General features: G+C 39.2%; 1 long non-coding RNA gene across 1 annotated transcript in view; it reads left to right on the plus strand.

Annotated features, from left to right (window-relative positions):
• Positions 1 to 19,135, plus strand: part of LOC129035215 (uncharacterized) — a 41,907-nt gene that overhangs the window by 10,793 nt on the left and 11,979 nt on the right. Inside the window, exons 3-4 of the long non-coding RNA XR_008502145.1 lie at positions 12,626 to 12,657; positions 14,528 to 14,635. This is a non-coding gene — a long non-coding RNA (uncharacterized LOC129035215). The remainder of the gene's footprint in view (positions 1 to 12,625; positions 12,658 to 14,527; positions 14,636 to 19,135) is intronic.

Genomic DNA, 19,135 nt, shown 5'->3' on the forward strand with positions numbered 1-19,135 from the left:
AGGCTGTATAAAGAACAGCTTTTAAATATAACCTTTGAATCTTCCATGAGACATGCCAAGACAAAAACAGACATCATTTATAAGATTAGAGAGATATCCTATTGTTTTTTGAAATAGCATTTATTTTCATATAATAAGTGTATTATGTCTAACACTTTAAAATGATCTTTAAGTTTCATTTTTGTTTATTTGTAAGGACTGTTCCTTTGAAAAATGTCATCAGTTGTTCACTTTACCATACAATGAACTCAACTTTTTAAAATTAAAACATTGTCAACTCTTCTGCTTATTTCCAAATTCACCTTGAAAACACTAACAACAAAAAAAATTGAACATTTTAGATAAGATCTATGATTTGGTTAGCGTGGCAATTTAGATATGTGAATAGAGGCATGCATATTACTTTCAAAAGGTCACCAAAATTACAGGTGCAAAAATGCAGGTGCAAGTAATTAACCTCTTGAGCAAGATATTGGCTGATTGCAGGTTCAATTAGTGAAACAGGAAAAAAGAAGGGATGGTCTTGTTGAAATTTAACCTCAAATTGTATGAGTTGTCAAACTGCATTGTAAACACTTAAACTTGCTAAAATTTGGCCATTGTAGCATTTGTGCATTTTTTAATGGTAAAGAAATATTGTTTAAAAAATATCATGGCTATTTTTTAATAGTCTTTCTTTCAAATAAAATTTTAATTCGTTGAGAACAATGTCTCTCTATACCTGATCATAAGGCAAGTTGAAAAAAGAGTATAATTTGATACTTGGATCATTGCTTAATACCATGTTGAGAAATTCACTCAATAGACAAAACTCGTTTCTCACTTTTCTCAATCTTCTATAGTCAACTATTCGTTTTTCAAATGAAAATAACAATATAGGGACTTCCTAAAAGAGCAAAGCTGTGTAAATGGTTATCTATCCCCTTTCCTTCTGGGAATTAAAAAAAAAAAAAAAATCATTTGGTCGGGCACAGTGGCTCACATCCGTAATCCTAGCACTTTGGGAGGCTGAGGTGGCTGAGGTGGGCTGATCACCTGAGATCTGGAGTTCCAGACCAGCCTGACCAACATGGATAAACACCGTCTCTATTAAAAACACAGAATTAGCTGGACATGCATTCCCGACTACTTGGGAGGCTGAAGCAGCAGAATCGCTTGCCCCCGGGAGGGGGATGCTGCAGTGAGCCGAGATTGCGCCATTGCGCTCCAGCCTGGGAAACAAGAATGAAACTCCATCTTTAAAAAAAAAAAAAAATTAAAGCTAGAAAAAGATATATAATTCACAGACTTCAAAATAAAGCCTACTGCTAAGTAGGGCAAAAATGTGGAGCAAGATGTAATAAAAGTGAATTAAAAACATGAAGAGTGGGGACAGGTCCAAGTGCTGGCAGATCTCAGAACATGCCACAAAACACACTTCCTGAATTTGAGGGCATGATCGTGAAGTGAAAACACTAAATGTCGTGTGGTCAATAATAGCAGAGGAAACTGAGGTGAAGAGGGTCAGAAGGAAAAGGCTTCCCGGGCACAAAGTAATAGGAAAGGAGGAGGCAGAGCTCTGCACAGTAACAACTAAGTAACATTTGCAAGATGTCTCTTTGGCAAACCAAAAGAAGCTTTGTTTTAGGAAGTCTGGAAGGTGACCCTGCTGTTCGGCTTTTCCATACACTCTATGGGATTCTTCTGAAAATGGCTAGTCAAGGAAAAGACAACTCATTTAATGAGGAGTATTAAGAAAAGTAAGTGTTGCAGGACTTTTCCTTATTCGGCTAAAGACAGGGTTCTTTGTCCCACAGCCACGAAAATTCAGGCTCGCAGACAATTTAAATGGTGAGTGAGACAGAGTTTTATTAGGTGAAAAGGAAGAAAAGAGTGAAACAGGGACTTTCGCAAGACCAGGGTCTCTCCGCTAGAGCACTTCCTGCCAGCAGCTTGAATCCCAATTTCCACATATAAGAAGAAAAGGCGCCAGGCTCCTCCCTGCTGCAAGTGTTGTGAACTTCCTGAGGCTCCACCTCAATCGGCAGGCTGGTTGGAGTTTCTCCAGGGACCACTTCCCACCTGGCTATCTCAGGAGCAAGCACAGCATCAACACAGAGATATAATAAGTGAAAAAAGGATGTAGAATTATCAAAAAGGCAACACCATCTCACTCAAAAGTTGTTTTGAAAGTAAATGAAAATTACAAACTAATATTTCACGAAGAATTAAAAAAAAACAGTAATTAGCTCTTTGAAAAAACTAAGCAGCAAAGATGCAAAATCTCAAGAATGTGATGCTAGATAACAGCGTGTCCAGAATTGGTGGGTTCTTGGTCTCACTGACTTCAATAATGAAGCCGCGGACCCTCATCTGAGTGTTACAGTTCTTAAAGGTGGTGTGTTCGGATGTTCGGACGCATTCGTAGTTTCTCCCTTCTGGTGGGTTCGTGGTTTTCCTGGCCTCAGGAGTGAAACTGCAGACCTTCGCAGTGAGTGTTACAGCTCATAAAGGCACTGCGGACCCGAAAGGCGAGCAGCAGCAAGCTTTATTGCAAAAACCAAAAGAACAAAGCTACCACAGTGCAGAAGGGGACCCCAGCGGGTTATCACTGCTGGCTCAGGCAGCCTGCTTTTATTCCCTTATCTGGCCCCACCCACATCCTGCTGATTGGTTCATTTTACAGAGAGCTGATTGGTCTGTTTTACAGAGAGCTGATTGGTCCATTTTGACAGGGTGCTGATTGGTGCGTTTACAATCCCTGAGCTAGACACAAAGCTTCTCCAAGTCCCCACTAGATTAGCTAGACACAGAGCACTGATTGGTGCATTTACAAACCTTGAGCTAGACACAGAGTGCTGATTGGTGTGTTTACAATCCCTTAGCTAGACATAAAAGTTCTCCAAGTCCCCACTAGATTAGCTAGACACAGAACACTGATTGGTGCATTTACAAACCTTGAGCTAGACACAGGGTGCTGATTGATGTGTTTACAAACCTTGAGCTAGACACAGAGTGCTGATTGGTGTATTTACAATCCCTTAGCTAGACATAAAGGTTCTCTAAGTCCCCACTAGACTCAGAAGCCCAGCTGGCTTCACCTAGTGGATCCCGCACCGGGGCTGCAGGCGGAGCTGCCCACCAGTCCCACGCTGTGAGCCGGCACTCCTCAGCCCTTGGGTGGTTGACGGTCCCGGGCGCCATGGAGCAGCAGGTGGCACTCGTCGAGGAGGCTCGGGCTATGCAGGAACCCATGGCCGGGGGAAGGCTCGGGCATGGTGGGCTGCAGGTCCCAAGCCCTGCCCCGCAGGGGGGCAGCTGTGGCCTGGCAAGAATTCGAGTGCAGCACCGGCGGGCCGGCACTGCTGGGGGATGGGGGGCAACCTCCACATCTGCTGGCCTGGGTGCTAAGCCCCTCACTGCCTGGAGCTGGCGGCACCAGCTGGCCTGCCGCTCTGAGTGCAGGGCCCACTGAGCCCATGCCCACCTGGAACTCGCGCTGGCCCCCGAGCGCCATGCGCAGCCTCGGTTCCCACCCGTGCCTCTCCCTCCACACTTCCCGGCAAGCAGAGGGAGCCGGCTCCAGTCTCGGCCAGCCCAGAGAGGGGCTCCCACGGTGCAGCGGCAGGCTGAAGGGCAACTGAAGCGTGGCCAGAGTGGGCACCAAGGCCGAGGAGGCACCGAGAGTGAGCGAGGGCTGCGAGGGCTGCCAGCATGCGTCACCTCTCAACAGGATGAGATGTAACGAAAGTAGTAACATTGGGATGAAAAGTAAGAAACAAACTCATTACAAAAATAAAGTGAAGGATTGAGGAGCATGAAGGAAAATTGTAATACAGGTTGAAAAGAAATAAAAAGTGCAGTAACAAAGGGAGAGAGAGGAAAAAACATAGTGACAGGAGATAAAGGAGGTTCAACATAAGCACAACTGTAGTACCCAGATTAAAAAACAAAAATATGTTTTAATTATAGTTTGTTTAGAGTGTAAAAATATGTGAAGATAAAACTGATGATGTATTTCAAGAAAAACAAAACAAAACTTTAAAAGCATATTGTGAGGACAGACCATGTGTAAGGAATAATTGACACAGAATGGTCAACATCAAGATACATCTTAAACAAAAACAACAATAGTAACTTAACGAAACAAGAATTTTAAGGGGGAAGGTTAAAGCTAGCTTATTTCTCTACATCAAAATCCAACCAAAAATAAGAGAGAAGCAATTTCCATGTGACACTTAAGGAGAAAGAGTATGAACTGAGAACTTTATATTCAGCCAAAGTCTTTCCAGGACTAGTGAACATAGTTTTATGTCTATAAGTAATACACAAGAATCCAAGGAAGAGTTTACCTTTGAGTCACACTTCAGTAAAATAGTAGAGAAATTAATTTTAGATAGCCAGGAAAGAACTGGAGAAACAATAGTAAAAGTTCTGACAGCAGATATTAAATATTTTTAACAGTATACCTAAGACTAAAATAAATGTGATGGAACAAAATGTAAACAGCATATGCCTTATTAATGAGCAGTAATGAACACCTCCATCCATGGCATTATTCTCATCCATGGACTTCTTACCTCCCAGTACTGGTAGCTGCTGTATTCAGCAGTAGTCTTGTTGAAAATCACCTTTCCTTTATCTATGTCAACAAGGTGTTATGATAATCTAGCACATACTAATATGATAACTGGGTAGGCCTAGAAGGGCACAACTGGGTTATATATACAATACTCATTTAAAGCTTCTAGGAAAAAACATTCCTTTTCTTTTTTTCTCTTTAGTTTTGTTTTTGTTTTCCCTACGAGATTACTAAAGAGGAGGATTTCAGGCCAGTTGGGAAAAAATATAATTAATAGCAGGTGTAATTTTGGTGTGTATATTAGTCTGTTTCACACTGCTGATAAAGACATACCTGAAACTGGGTAATTTATAAAGAAAAAGAGGTTTAATGGACTCACAGTTCCACATGGCTGGGGAGACCTAATGATCATGGTGGAAGGCGAAAGGCACATCTTACATGGCAGCAGACAAGAGAGAATTTGTGCAGGGAAACTACCCCTTATAAAACCATCAGATCTCATGAGACTTATTCACTATCCTGAGAACAGAACCGGAAAGACCCAACCCCATGATTTAATTATCTCCAGCTGGGTCTCTCACACAACATATGGGAATTATGGGAGCTACAATTCAAGATGAAATTTGGGTGGAGGCACAGCCAAATTGTATTAGTGGGAACATCAAATTAAACCAATTGGTCTCGTTCAGTCCAATACTCAATGCATTGGTACATCTCAGGACACTGGCATTAATAGGATCCTTATAACCTTATAAGGTAGTGGATTACCTGCTCAATGACTCATATTAATAGAAAGCCTTCATAATAAAATGTGATCAGTTTCACAGTGTTTTTAATCTATGATCCCTAGGTCTATTCTTTGGCCCTTCAAAACAAAAGACCCTCCACAGAATAACTCTTCAAATATTCAAAGGAAGGTCTCATGTTTTTTTCTTTTCCCAACTGGTATCCTGTGCCTTTTCTTTCTTTGCTCTCCTTTTTTTGGTTTTAATTTCTGAAAAATTAGTTTCACTAATTTTGCAAACTTGTGAATGCATATATCTTTACATTTAATGAAATTGGATTTGTTCTATTTTTGCTAATTTGGCTTCAGAGAAATTTTATGCTGCAATTTCATAGAACCATGAAAAATTGGTTTATGTGAAAAAATGCTAATGTATTTATGCATGCCTTTCTAATAAAACTAATTTATATTTGTATGCTTTAAACATATGTCAATGACCAGATCAATAGAAATGTTATCGCTCTGGTTTATTCTCCACTAAGATCCTTGAAATTTGCAGCCAATTAACAAAATAGAAAGCAAAACAACTCTATAGGTCTAAATTTGCTTTAGGATATAAAATCAAGAAACAAAGAAGTACTGATGTCACCAGCTTACAGCTAGTAGAAATAAACATTAATGAAGAGGAACTTTACTCTAACCAGATCTTGGAAATGCTGTTAAAATTGCATTTATAAAAGACAGGAAAGAATTATGTTATTAGATTTAGAAGTTTTACAATAAAATCATCTATTATACATTTTAATGTATCCTTAGTTCTTCCGCCAGATTACATGGTATATGTTTTCAAAAATCACTTCTGTACTTTGAAATGTCTACATTTAATGTCTTAAGGTTGTCAACAGTTTTACATTAGATGCAATTCTTCTAAAAGTAAATTGTATTTATGGGAAACGGGAAAGCTATCATGTGATATGAAATGCCTGGGCAGTAACAGTTAAACCCTACGAAGAGAAGATTTCCTTGTTCCTAAGGGTGTGATACCAGCTACTCGGTTGGTAAGAGGCCTGGCTGGAGGCCAGACATTTTCAAAGAGAAAGGGAAACAAAGAGATACTACTAGACATTATAGTCAGACAAACAGTACAGTACATCCCACCGTCTCTAGTAGTGCTTTTTTCTTTTTGTTTTTTCAACTTCTACCCAAAAACTAGGAAAGAAAACCGAAAACTTCTTTAAAAAGCTGCCACAGCTTATCATTGGGAAATCTTTGGGATATCGTTTTAGAAGGCTAAGGAGACAGATGACAGGAACTCAAGAAAAAGGAAAAACAAGGGGGAAAAGAAATGGCTTTGGCTTTGGGAGACTTGGAAAAATACAACAATACAGTATCACTGATACTCCTGAGTACGGAGACAGCAAAAGTCACGGAGGATTTCATTGATATGTACTAGAGGGACACTTATATCACTAACTCTTAAATATTCTGGTATAAAAATGGATGGCATTTATCTAGCTGGACAAAAAAGACTAAGCCAATCTTTGGACCTTATGCAGATTCACACTTACTCTCATTACTGAACCCTCAATGCAAAGTCAAAGAAGACACAAAATTATTTTTAATGATCTAGGAGACAAAAGGCAATCAGTGGATTTATAGATTTAATTTAACAAGGAGTTTACAAATATTTAATCTATACAGACTTTTTGTTTTGTTTTGTTTTTAGATGGAGTCTGGCTCTGTTGACAAGGCTGTGGTGCGATCTCAGCTCACTACAATCGCCTCCCGAGTTCAAGTGATTCTCCTGCCTCAGCTTCCTGAGTAGCTGGGACTACAGGTGGGCACCACCTCTCCCAGCTATTGTATTTTGGTATTTTTCATAGAGACAGGGTTTCACCATGTTGGCCAGGCTGGTCTCTAACTCCTGACCTCAAGTGATCCACCCAACTCTGCCTCCCAAAGTGCTGAGATTACAGGCATGAGCCACTGCCCACGCCCTAATCTATACAGAATAATCAGTTATGAAAAAATCAAAATTGTTCTTGGGAAATGTTGATTCACTCATTCATTTGTTTATTCATCCATTTATCCAAATATTTATTTGAGCAATTAAACTGTTTCAAATATTCCAAGCACTAGAACTTGTTTGGTAAGTCATGTGTTCTTTTGAATACCATTTAGTGGTATATGTTAATTTTGAAATAAATATAGAAATTCCTTTACCTGGGTTCAAATGTCATAATACTGTAATTTGATCCAGTAAAGGATTAAGACTCAAGTCAATGAGTCTGTACCTCTATTTAATTTTCCTAGTTAGGTAAAAGCACTGGACTTTGAAATATTGACTATGGCTTCAAATAATTGTATACATTAAATTTTCCACTTTTTCTCACATAAACAGAAGTATAGTGTAAAGAGAACACAGAAGATATGAGGTAAGGTCATCTAAGGCAACCACAAAGATGGTGTTCTCATATGAGAAGTTAATAATATAATAATTTTGAAAAAAAGAATAAGTTAACCAACTGTAAGGTTATTTTGCTATAAAGACTCCTAGCATTGTAGTCAAGATATTAGAATTCTACTACAGCAATCCGACTTATCTAACCATATCTATTGTGTTCTTAGTCGTTTTATAGAGTCCTATTTAATAAAATAGTCCTTTTAATAATAAGAAAAGCACTAATGTTCTTTCTTAGCCCTTTAGTAATGTTTGTTTAATAATAATAAAGATAGCCTTGAGGTGTGAGCTGGGCAAAAAATGTGCCCAATTAGCGAATATATTTCTCAGATTCTTTTGCACAGAGCTACATATACCATGTGACTACCTTTGGGCCAAAGAAATGTGAGAAGTGACAGATAACAATTGGTATACACTTTCCAATTATTTATTTTCCTGTCCCACTGGCTGGGAGTTGGTGACAACTGGAGAATCTGCCTTGGACACAGAAATGAATGCTGTAAGTTAAAGATGGCAGAACCTATAAAACAACCCTGGACCACACCTCTGTTTTGTTATCTCAAAGAAAAATTTATTCAGATCATTTTGTTTTGGTTTCCTTATTACCGCAGCTCAGTGTATCCCTTAACTAATGTAAAACTCAATTCTGCATTATCTAGTTTTTGGAATGTTGAAAAAATTATTTAATTTCTTTGGGTTTCAGTGGGCTAGATGTACTGTGAGGATTTTTCCAGCTCTGAATGTTCGTGAGCCTAAAACTGAAGTTGGTTATGCTGCTATAGAAAACCACTGGTATTTCTTACTACAACAGCCCCATCCTCACATTACCTGGAGGATCAAATTAATTTAGCAAGATAATTGTATTCATATTTTTGGGTAAGCAAAAGTTCCCCTTCAAAGTCTGCTCTTTTCAGCCTTCACTGCCTAAGGCCCATTCTTTGAAGCTGTATGACATTAACATACTTTAGGTTATAACCACTAACTGCCCCTTCACCTAAAGAAAATGTGTGGTAAGAATAGGAAAAGACCCAGGAAAAAAAAAAAAAAAGCAAGCTGAAGTAGAACAAACATTAGTGGAGAAATGTGGAGAAAAAGGTAGGCAGTAAGCCCTTTTTTCCTTGGAAATGAGAGAGAACAAAAAAGCAAATTTAAAATTTGTGGAGAATCTCTGGTCTGACACACTTAAGAAAGAGCAAATTCACAGTGGATGGCTGAGCATATTGTTCATTTTCAATAGAGCTGTTAGAGACTATTGAGACCAACTGATTACAGTATGTCACTAATGAGGCCAAGGTTCAGTCCCCACGTGGGGCCAGTTTACTGTGCCCTATTCCACACCCACACAGCATGCCCCTAACTTTGGCCAGCTGTCCCTAAAATGCATGCTCTTTGTCACAAATTGGACCAGGTGTATATGAATCCATGAAAATTTATTCTCACCACTGGGAAAAATTCTCAAGGCAGATGGTGGTGGGTCAGTAATGTCACTTGAGTGTATGAAGGATGACATGTGTTCTCGTACTGAAAAGTAAAGTGGAGATTTGTCAGTTATACAATTGTACTGTAATTGAATATTTGAGCCAGAAACCCAATTGGGTTTAGTTTAGCCAGTCAACGTGAGGGTTTACGTCATTTACTAGAGAAACTACCACTTCAGGGTCTCAAAGATTTTGGTGATCCAAGAGAGACCCTGGTTTTTTTGTGTAACAGTTGGGAGTGGTAGAAATGGTGATAAATCAGACAGTTCATGCTCCATCTAATGTAACCAAAAAATACAGTACCAAGAGTACATTTACCAGCCTCTTGAAATATATGGGCCTATTATCCAGAGGAATCAAAAAACACATTGTGGATGGGTCTTAAATGCCTGATGATACAATAAAAATATATTGATTTTATGAAAAACAATTATAATACTTTATACTTTTTATTATAATTATGTGTTTTAATATATATCCCATCACTAGATGTTGAGTTCCACAAAGAGAGCACAACGCCTTGTCCATCCTTTCAACACCAGAGTGTAATATGGCATATAGCACCTCATATACAAGGGGTAAAAGTTTTTCTAATGCATGGCTATAGTGTAAACACTAAATCTGTGACAGTCTCAATTGTCCATATTAATTTCATTTGCATAAACATATTTAAGTTCTAGTATGTTAAAAATTTATTAGTATAAATACATATAATCAGATATGCAAAAGCATATTCTCAATAGTAGAGGACACAAAAGTTCACTTAATCTATATAAATTACAACAATGGAAAAATAAATCTTCAGTCTTACTTTAACTAGACTTTAGTGTGGTAGTTAAATGGACTTCAGTTTTTGGTGTACATATAAACAAAATCATTAGGGGAAGTATTTGCTTAGTTGCTGGATTTTATGCAAACGAAAGCAGATGAGGATAAAACAGAAATAAACAGTAATTAAATTACACAGAAATTTCGGGATGAAATAAAACAATTCTTTACAGTTTCTAGGTAATGGCAAAAGTGTTTCTGGCAAGAAAAGCATAATTAACAGCAGTGTTAAAGCTTTGCTTTACATTCATTTGGCAATTGAGTCTACTAAGTTGAAAGCTGTTAAGTAGAGTATTTGAGTTTCATATTAATTTGCATTTCACTTGACTGCTTTTTAGTGTTTTGTAAGCATGAAACGGAAAGGTCTGGGTTCAACACAACAAATTACCGTTCAAAATAAAAAATTACTACCCAAGCGGCTTTGTGTTTCTACTAGGTTTGTCATGCTGTGACTAAAAAAGTAAAAAAAAAAAAAAAAAAAAAAAAAAAAAAGAAAGGAAAAAGAAGTGTTGATTCTTTAGAGGCATTTCAGCACCAGATTTGCGCGATCAAAAATAGTCCTCAAACATAGTTAGAGTTATCTAGAAATTCAGCAGTTTGCAAACAAGTGCACTAGGGAGTAGTTTTTTCACACTAAAATATTTTTGCTACACATCAGCAAGTCCTTGAGGAGAGCCTGCTGGCTCCAAAGGCCTGCAGTTTGCTGTTGAAATAGCAGAGCAATAATATTTAGCCAGTGCTAACAGGGAAGCAGTGATATGACTGCTCTTTATAGTGATAACTACATTTGACAAAGAATGGTGCAGCCACTGGGATTACAAAGCATGACTTTGTTTTAATACTTCTTAATATTATTTTTGGAAGTGTTAAGTATACATGTCACCTATTCTTTTCATAGGCATTGATCACAAATATAGAATGAAGGCTACTCATTTCCAAAACCAATTAATCCTATTGTGTGAGTACATGTGTATTTGTGCTTGTGTATTTGTGATGTGGTTTGGCTGTGTCCCCACTCAAATCTCATCTTGAATTGTAGCTCCCATTATTACTGCGTGTCGGGGGAGGAACCCAGTGGGAGTTAACTGAATCATGAGGGCATGTCTTTCCCGTGCTGACCTCATGATAGTAAGTCTCATGAGATCTGATGGTTTTATAAAGGGGAGTTCCCCTGAACATGCTCTCTTGCCTGCTGCCATGCAAGATGTGACTTTGCTCCTCCTTTGCTTTCTGCCATAATTGTGAGGTTTCCCCAGCCATGTGGAACTGCGAGTCCATTAACCCTCTTCCTTTATAAATTACCCAGTCTCTGGTACGTCTTTATTATCAGCATGAGAACAGACTAATATGATTTGTGTGTATGCAGATGTATGTATTCACCATCAATTCCATTATGGTTAACAATTGGCAATAGTTAAATTAGAAGCATAGAGAATCTTGCTATAGGTAAGGGTGTAATTGCTTGGCTCTATTAGTTTTCTGCACTGTGGAAAACTGTGTTATTTCAAGTAGCTTCCAAGGACAGAAAAAAAAACCAAAAATGTGTTATTTCATAATGTTCTTTAAGTTATTAAAATATTTCAGCTTGCTTCTTTCTGTATCAGCTTCCTTCTATATGTTAACATAGACTTCCATAATTATATGCTAATCTAATTAGTTCATATGCCTATGATGTAAGCTAAAATATTTTAATGTTGCTTGACTCCTGACCCTCTCATTTTAATATTCTTATATTTTTCACTAAAAACCTGAAAGAGGACAGATACGTAAAAAACACAGCTTTAATAAGCAAGAGGATAGCAACTCTTTATTGAAGGAGCTTTCCTATTGGCAGCCATCCAGATGGCAAATAAAGCTGTTTAAATATTTGCTCATTAGCGAAATGAAATGATATCAGTTTAATTCATTCCCATTTCATGTTTTCAATGCTTCAAAGCAACTTTATAATACACACTCTAAAGGTTTCTCTGGAGCTCTTGTGCTGTGATTCATTTTCTTTTTCTCTCTAACTAGATATAAATTAACGAAGTTATACAGAATAAGGTGTTGGGCTTATCCTAAAATCTTCCTAGTCATTTCTTTGAGAGTTTTGCTGTAAATTTTAGGACTGCAAAAATCACACAACATGCGCCCTTAGCAAGACTCAGGGGCTGAGATATGTTAATGAAAGATACTGAAGATGTCAAGTAGCTGATGTATTCCAGCACTATTTAGGGAGGCTCGGGGCCTATCGCACTAGAAGAAGCTGCTGTGTAACACTAGGTTATCTTGAGACATTCAGACAGGGAGATAAAATGCATATTAATCCCTAAGGATAAATAGTCTTCCCTGTTGTATTGGATAAGCATTTGTTTTGTCAGATTTAGCCTAATTGTGGGCAAATCGAGAGAAATTAGCGTTGAATTATTGTGGGGAGGGAAGAAAAAGGGGAGGCTGTAAGAGTGGTAGATCGTGTCCATTGCATTTTGATTATACATACAGTTCTGTCCTCTAATCCACCTTTACTGAGGTATCTGCATTTAGGTGGCCATTAATAAAGTTGACATTTTCATTCTCTTCTCTTTTTTGCCTAGGATTTGCCATAGGGAACCTAGAGAGCAAGAGGGTGAGTAATTGACATCTCCAAATCCCAACAGGAATCAGAATCTTTCATGTTAAGTTCCTTCAGGTTAAAGACTTTCTATTATTTCTGTATTATTTCCTGTATAACGTCCAGCGCTATGTTAGGTAAAATAAGTATTATGTACCTATTTCTTGAATGAATGTCCCAGTGACTATGAGGTTTTTACTTTCTGACTATTGCCCCAAATTGTCCTTTATTGTTTTTATTATTTTCTAAAAAGAAAGATAGCTAAAATCAGATCATAAGCCTTTAGAGGAAGCAGAGTAAAAGAGTTTTTATTTAATCAACCAGATTCTGGGCCCCAACCCCATGCATGTATCACCTGCTTTTACTTAATGTTTCCACAAAAAAATAAACAAACAAATAAATATGCTTATTACAATACAGGAACAACATTAGCCTTGGGGTATCACCACGTCATTGTTACTTCTAGCAAAAGGCAAGATTTGGAACAGAAATCCAAACAATTATCCATTCATTTTGAATGTGACCCTAATAATTCTGCTTAGAGAAAGGTTAGATGACCTCTTATTTTCCTTTCAATTATGATTGCACAATGATAAATTTAGAGCCAAGGGGATTTTTTAAATATTGGCTAAATTCCCGTGCAAACAATACACTAAAAAAAATGTGTTGAGATGACTCTAGAATCTGTGCCCACTTTTGTAAGATTAATTTTGTAAACACACAGTTGATAAATGCTCTTTCAGGGTCTCAAGTACTACATATGGCAAACATGTTTTCAGTGGTTTAGATCTATATTAACTTATATGTCAATAATATTCTGTTTTTCATGAAGTCTGCTGCCTAATTACTGTCAGTCTTTTTTCTCAGTGAAAATTTAAGGATATTTTTAAGAGAGAGATTTGAAGTTTTTTTTTATTTGTTGTTTTTTGTTGTGTTGTTGTTGTTGTTGTTTTGAAACACTGTCTCTGTTGCCCAGGCTGGAGTGCAGTGGCATGATCTCAGCTCACTGCAACCTCCACGTGTCAGGTTCAAGCCTGCCTGTTAGAACAATTCTCCTGCCTCAGCCTCCTGAGCAGCTGGGATTACAGGTGCACGCCACCATGCCCGGCTAATTTTTATATTTTTAATAGAGATGGGGTTCCACCATGTTGGTCAGGGTGGTCTTGAACTCCTGAGCTCATGTGATCTGCCCAGCTCAGCCTCCCAAAGTGCTGGGATTACAGGCTTGAGCCACCACACCCGTCCTAAAGTACTTTTTTTAAATACTGAATTCACATCCTTCATAGATCGTGGAGGTTCCCCCTCATCTCCTGTGAGAATTTGTTTCACAGCTGAGTTTTTATCTGGTACATTTTTCTGTAAGGTCTATATTGCTCACTGTGGTAGCCATCTCAAAAATGGCCCCCAGTGATAATGACCTTCTGATATTTACCCTCTTGTGTAGTCCCCTGAAAAACTATCAAGATTGGGCTATGTGGCAGGGCACAGTGGCTCATGCCTGTAATCCCAGCATTTTGGGATGCCCAGATGGTCGGATCACTTGAGGTCAGGAGTTCGAGACCAGCCTGGCCAACATGGTGAAACACCATCTCTACCAAAAAAAAATACAAAAATTAGCTGAGTATGGTGGCACATGCCTGTAATCCCAGCTTCTTGGGAGACTGAGGAAGGAGAATCGCTTGAACCCGGGAGATGAAGTTTGCAGTGAGCAGAGATTGCATCACTGCACTCCAGCCTGGGTGACAGAGTGAGACTCCATCTCAAAACAAACAACAACAACAAAAAACCCAAAACGAACAAACAAACAAACAAAAAGATTGGGCTATATGACTAATAGGATACGGACAAGAGTAAAGAAATTGCTACTTCTGCTGTCTTTTCTTAGATTGCTCACTTAAGGGGAAACTAACTACCACGTTATGCAGCTATACTGTAAAAATGCACAGGGTGAGAAATCAAGGCCTCCTTCTGACAGGAGCCACTTGCCGGTCATGTGAGTAAGCCGTCGTGGAAATGGGTCCGTGTTTATAACTGGTATCATATGCCTGTTCCACTGCTGTATTTTGAGAGCAGGAAACTCATTTCTTGAGTGTCACAGGTTCGCAGAGGAAAAATTGTGCCCCTGGATGAATTATACCTACAGCCTCACTCATATCCAATTTAGATAATGTACATAAGAGTTGGAAATTTTGAACTGATGAGATCTTGGACTCTGAGTTGAAGCTGTAATGGATTGAGACTTTTGGGAACCCTGGAGTGCGGTGAATATATTTTGCATGTAGGACATATATGAATCATTGGGAGGTTAGAAGTGTGCTATGATAGATACCCCCACATACACACACAAGAGGTCCACTTTTTACTCCCTGAAGCTTGTGAATATGTTACCTTACTTGACAAAAAAAAAAAAAAAAAAGGGAAAAAAGAAACTTGGCAGATGTAATCAGGTTAAGGGTCTTGAGATTGGTAGATTCTTTGGGTAGACCTACTGTAATCACGTGGCTCCTTGTAAGAGCAGAGAGGCAGCACATTGGAGGCCAGAGAAAGATTTCAAGATCCTATGCTACTGGCTTTGATGATGGAGGAAGACGTCATTAAGCCAAGGAATGTAGGTGGCATCTAGAAGCTAGAAAAAGCAAGGAAACAGATTTTGTCCAACAGCCTCCGGAAAGAGAAGAATGAAATACAATTTACCATAGAATGCATTGTGCCATCATTTAAATTGTTATTTTAAATTATTTTTTAATCTTTTTTGCTTATTAGTTGTTTGAGATGAGGAATCTTATGCTGCTAGAATTAATTACACCTCCATCACCATTGGATCCAGCTGATATCCAATCAATAAATACCTGTTGATTGAATTGGTTATAAATTTCACTGTTTTTCTTTTTTTTTTCATTGAGGTGTAATTTACATGAAAGAAAATGGACAGGTTTTGATTTTTTTTTCCATTGAGGTATAATTTACGTAAAATAACATGCATAGGTTTTAAGTGTTCATTTGAATGAATTTGTCAAATATATATAGCAAAGTAACCACTGTGCAAAACAAGATACAAAATATTTCTATAATCCCAAAAGCTTCCTTGTGTACTGTACAGTCATCCCATTTTCGAAGAAACAATTATTTTCAGATTTATTTTACACAACAAAATGTTTATTACTAGTTGTATCTCATGGTAAGATTACATAATAACACAAATTACTTATTCTCTCATATTGTTAGACATTTATTTAACAGTATCAGGAATTGATTACATTATCAGGAGCAGTGCTCCAAAGTATTTGTGGCATTTTATATCCCTGCCAGCAACATACAAGAGTTCCAATATGATCTATGTCTTTGCCAGTGTTTGGTATTGTCAGACATTTTAATTTTAGCTATTCAAATGCAAATGAAATGATATCTCATTGTTGTTTTAGTTTTCATTTTACCAGTTGCTATAGTTAAGATGTTTACCCCCTCCAAATCTCATGTTAAAATTTAATCCCCAGTATTGGAGGTGGGCCTAATGGGAGTTATTTGGGTTATGGGAGTTGATACTTCATTAATAGATTAATGTTCTTCTAGGGGGAGGGTGAGTGTGTTTTCCCTCTTTTAGTTTTTGTGAAAGCTGGTTGTTAAAAAGAACCTGGTACCTTCTCCTTCTCCTCTTGTTTCCACTCTGGTCATGTGATCTCTATACACCAGCTCCCCTTCACCTTCTGCCATGAGTGAAAGCAGCCTGAGGCCCTCACCAGAAGCAGATGCTGGCCTCATACTTCTTGTACAGCCTGTAGAACTGTGAGCCAAATAAATCTCTTTTCTTTATAAATTACCCAACCTCAAGGATTCCTTTATAACAACACAAGATAGGCTGTGATACTGATGATTATTGATATTGAAGACTGTATTAGTCCATTTTCATGCTGCTAATAAAGGCATACCTGAAACTGGGAAGAAAAAGAGGTTTAGGGAGGCCGAAGCAAGTGGATTATGAGGTCAGGAGTTCGAGACCAGCCTGGCCAACATGGTGAAACTCCATCTCTACTAAAAACACAAAAATTAGCCAGGCGTGGTGGCGGGCACCTGTAATCCCAGATACTCAGGAGGCTGAGGCAGGAGAATCACTTGAACTCGGGAGGTAGAGGTTGCAGTGAGCCGAGATCATGCCATTGCACTCCAGTCTGGGCAACAAGGGCAAGACTCCATCTCAAAATAAAAAAAAAAAAAAAAAAGGAAAAAGAGGTTTAATTGGACTTACAGTTCCACATGGCTGCAGAGGCCTCAGTATCATGGCAGGAAGCAGTGGCAGGAGAAAAATTAGAAAGAAGCAAAAGCAGAAACCCCTGATAAACCCATCAGATCTTGTGAGACTTATTCACTATCAGGGTAATAGCATTAGAAAAACCAGCCCCCATGATTCAATTACCCCCCTGGGGCCGCTCCCACAATGTGTGGGAATTCTGGGAGCTACAATTTAAGTTGAGATTTGGGTAGGGACACAGCCAAACCATATCATTCCACTCCTGGCCCCTCCAAATCTCATGTCCTCACATTTCAAAACCAATCATGCCTTCCCAACAGTCCCCAAAGTCTTAACTCATTTCAGCATTAACCCAAAAGTCCACAGTCCAAAGTCTCATCTGAGACAAGGGAAGTCCCTTCTGCCCATAAGCCTGTAAAATCAAAAGCAAGTGAGTTACTTCCTAGATACAATGGGGGTACAGGTATTGAGTAAATACAGCTAAGCCAAATGGGAGAAGTTGGTCAAAACAAAGGGATTACAGAGTCCATGCAAGTCTGAAATCCAGCAGGGCAGTCAAATTTTAAAGCTCCAAAGTCATCTCCTTTGGCTCCAGGTCACGCTGATGCAAAAGGTGAGTGCCCATAGTCTTGGGCAGCTCTGCTCTGTGGCTTTGCAGGGTACAGCCTCCTTCCTGGCTGCTTTCCTGGCTGCTTTCCTGGCTGCTTTCCTGGACTGGCATTGAGTATCTGCAGCATTTCCAGGTGCACAGTGTGAGCTGTCAGTGGATCTACCATTCTGGGGTCTGGAGGACAGTGGCCCTCTTCTCACAGCTCCACTAGACAGTTCCCCAGTAGGGCCTCTGTGTGGGGCCTCTGACCCCACATTCTTCTTCCACACTGCCTTAGCAGAGGTTCTCCATGAGGGACCTCCCCCTGTAGCAAACTTTTGCCTGGGCATCCAGGCATTTTCATACATCTTCTGAAATCTAGGCGGAAGTTCCCAAACCTCACTTCTCAACTTCTGTGGACCTGCAGGCTCAACACCATGTGTAAGCTGCCAAAGCTTGGGGCTTCCACTCTCTGAAGCCAGAGCCCAAGCTCTACACTGGCCCCTTTCAGCCATGGCTGCAGCAGCTGGCACACAGGGCACCAAGTCCCTAGGCTGCAAATAGCACAGGCAGGTACCCTGGCCCCAGCCCACATTACCACTTTTTCCTCCTGGGCCTCCAGGCCTGTGATGGGAGAGGCTGCCATGAAGGTCTCTGACATGGCCTGGAGACATTTTCCTCATGGATTAACATTAGGTTCCTTGCTACTTATGAAAGTTTCTGCAGCTGCTTGAATTTCTCCTCAAAAAATGGGGTTTTAGTTTATACTGCATCATCAGGATATAAATCTTCTGAACTTTTATGCTCTGTTTCCCTTTTGAAGCAAAATGCTTTTAACAGCACCCAAGTCACATTTGAATGCTTTGCTACTTAGAAATTTCTTCCACCAGATACACTAAATCATCTCTCTCAAGTTCAAAGTTCCACAGATCTCTAGGGCAGGGAACAAATTCTGCCAGTCTCTTTGCTAAAACATAACAAGAGTCACCTTTGCTCCAGTTCCCAACGAGTTCCTCATCTCTATCTGAGACTGCCTCGGCCTGGACCTTATTGTTCATATCTCTATCAGCATTTTTGTCAAAGCTATTCAACAAGTCTCTAGGAGATTCCAAACCTGTCTTCTTTTTCTGTCCTCTTCTGAGCCCTCCAAATGTTCCAACCTCTGCCTGTTACCCAGTTCCAAAGTTGTTTTCACATTTTCAGGTATCTTTTCAGGACAAACCCACTCTGCTGGTATCCATTTACTGTATTAGCCTGTTTTCACACTGCTGATAAAAACATACCCGAGACTGGGAAGAAAAAGATGTTTAATTGGATTTACATTTCCACATGGCTGTGGAGGCCTCAGAATCATGGTGGGAGGGAAAAGGCACTTATTACATGGCAGAGGCAAGAGAAAAAAGAGGAAGAAGCAAAAGTGGAAACCACTGATAAACCCATCAGATCTTGTGAGACTTATTCACTATTCCGAGAACAACACATGAAAGACTGGGCCCCATGATTCGATTACCTCCCCCTGGGTGGGTCCCTTTCACAATGTATGGGAATTCTGGGAAATACACTTCAAGTTGAGATTTGGGTGGGGGACACCATCAAACCATATCAAAAATTTTTTCAAGATATCTGTGTATCTTCTGCTTCAAGTGTCTATGCAAGTC

Source organism: Pongo pygmaeus, chromosome 3, assembly GCF_028885625.2.
Source record: "Pongo pygmaeus isolate AG05252 chromosome 3, NHGRI_mPonPyg2-v2.0_pri, whole genome shotgun sequence".
NCBI lineage: Eukaryota > Metazoa > Chordata > Mammalia > Primates > Hominidae > Pongo > Pongo pygmaeus.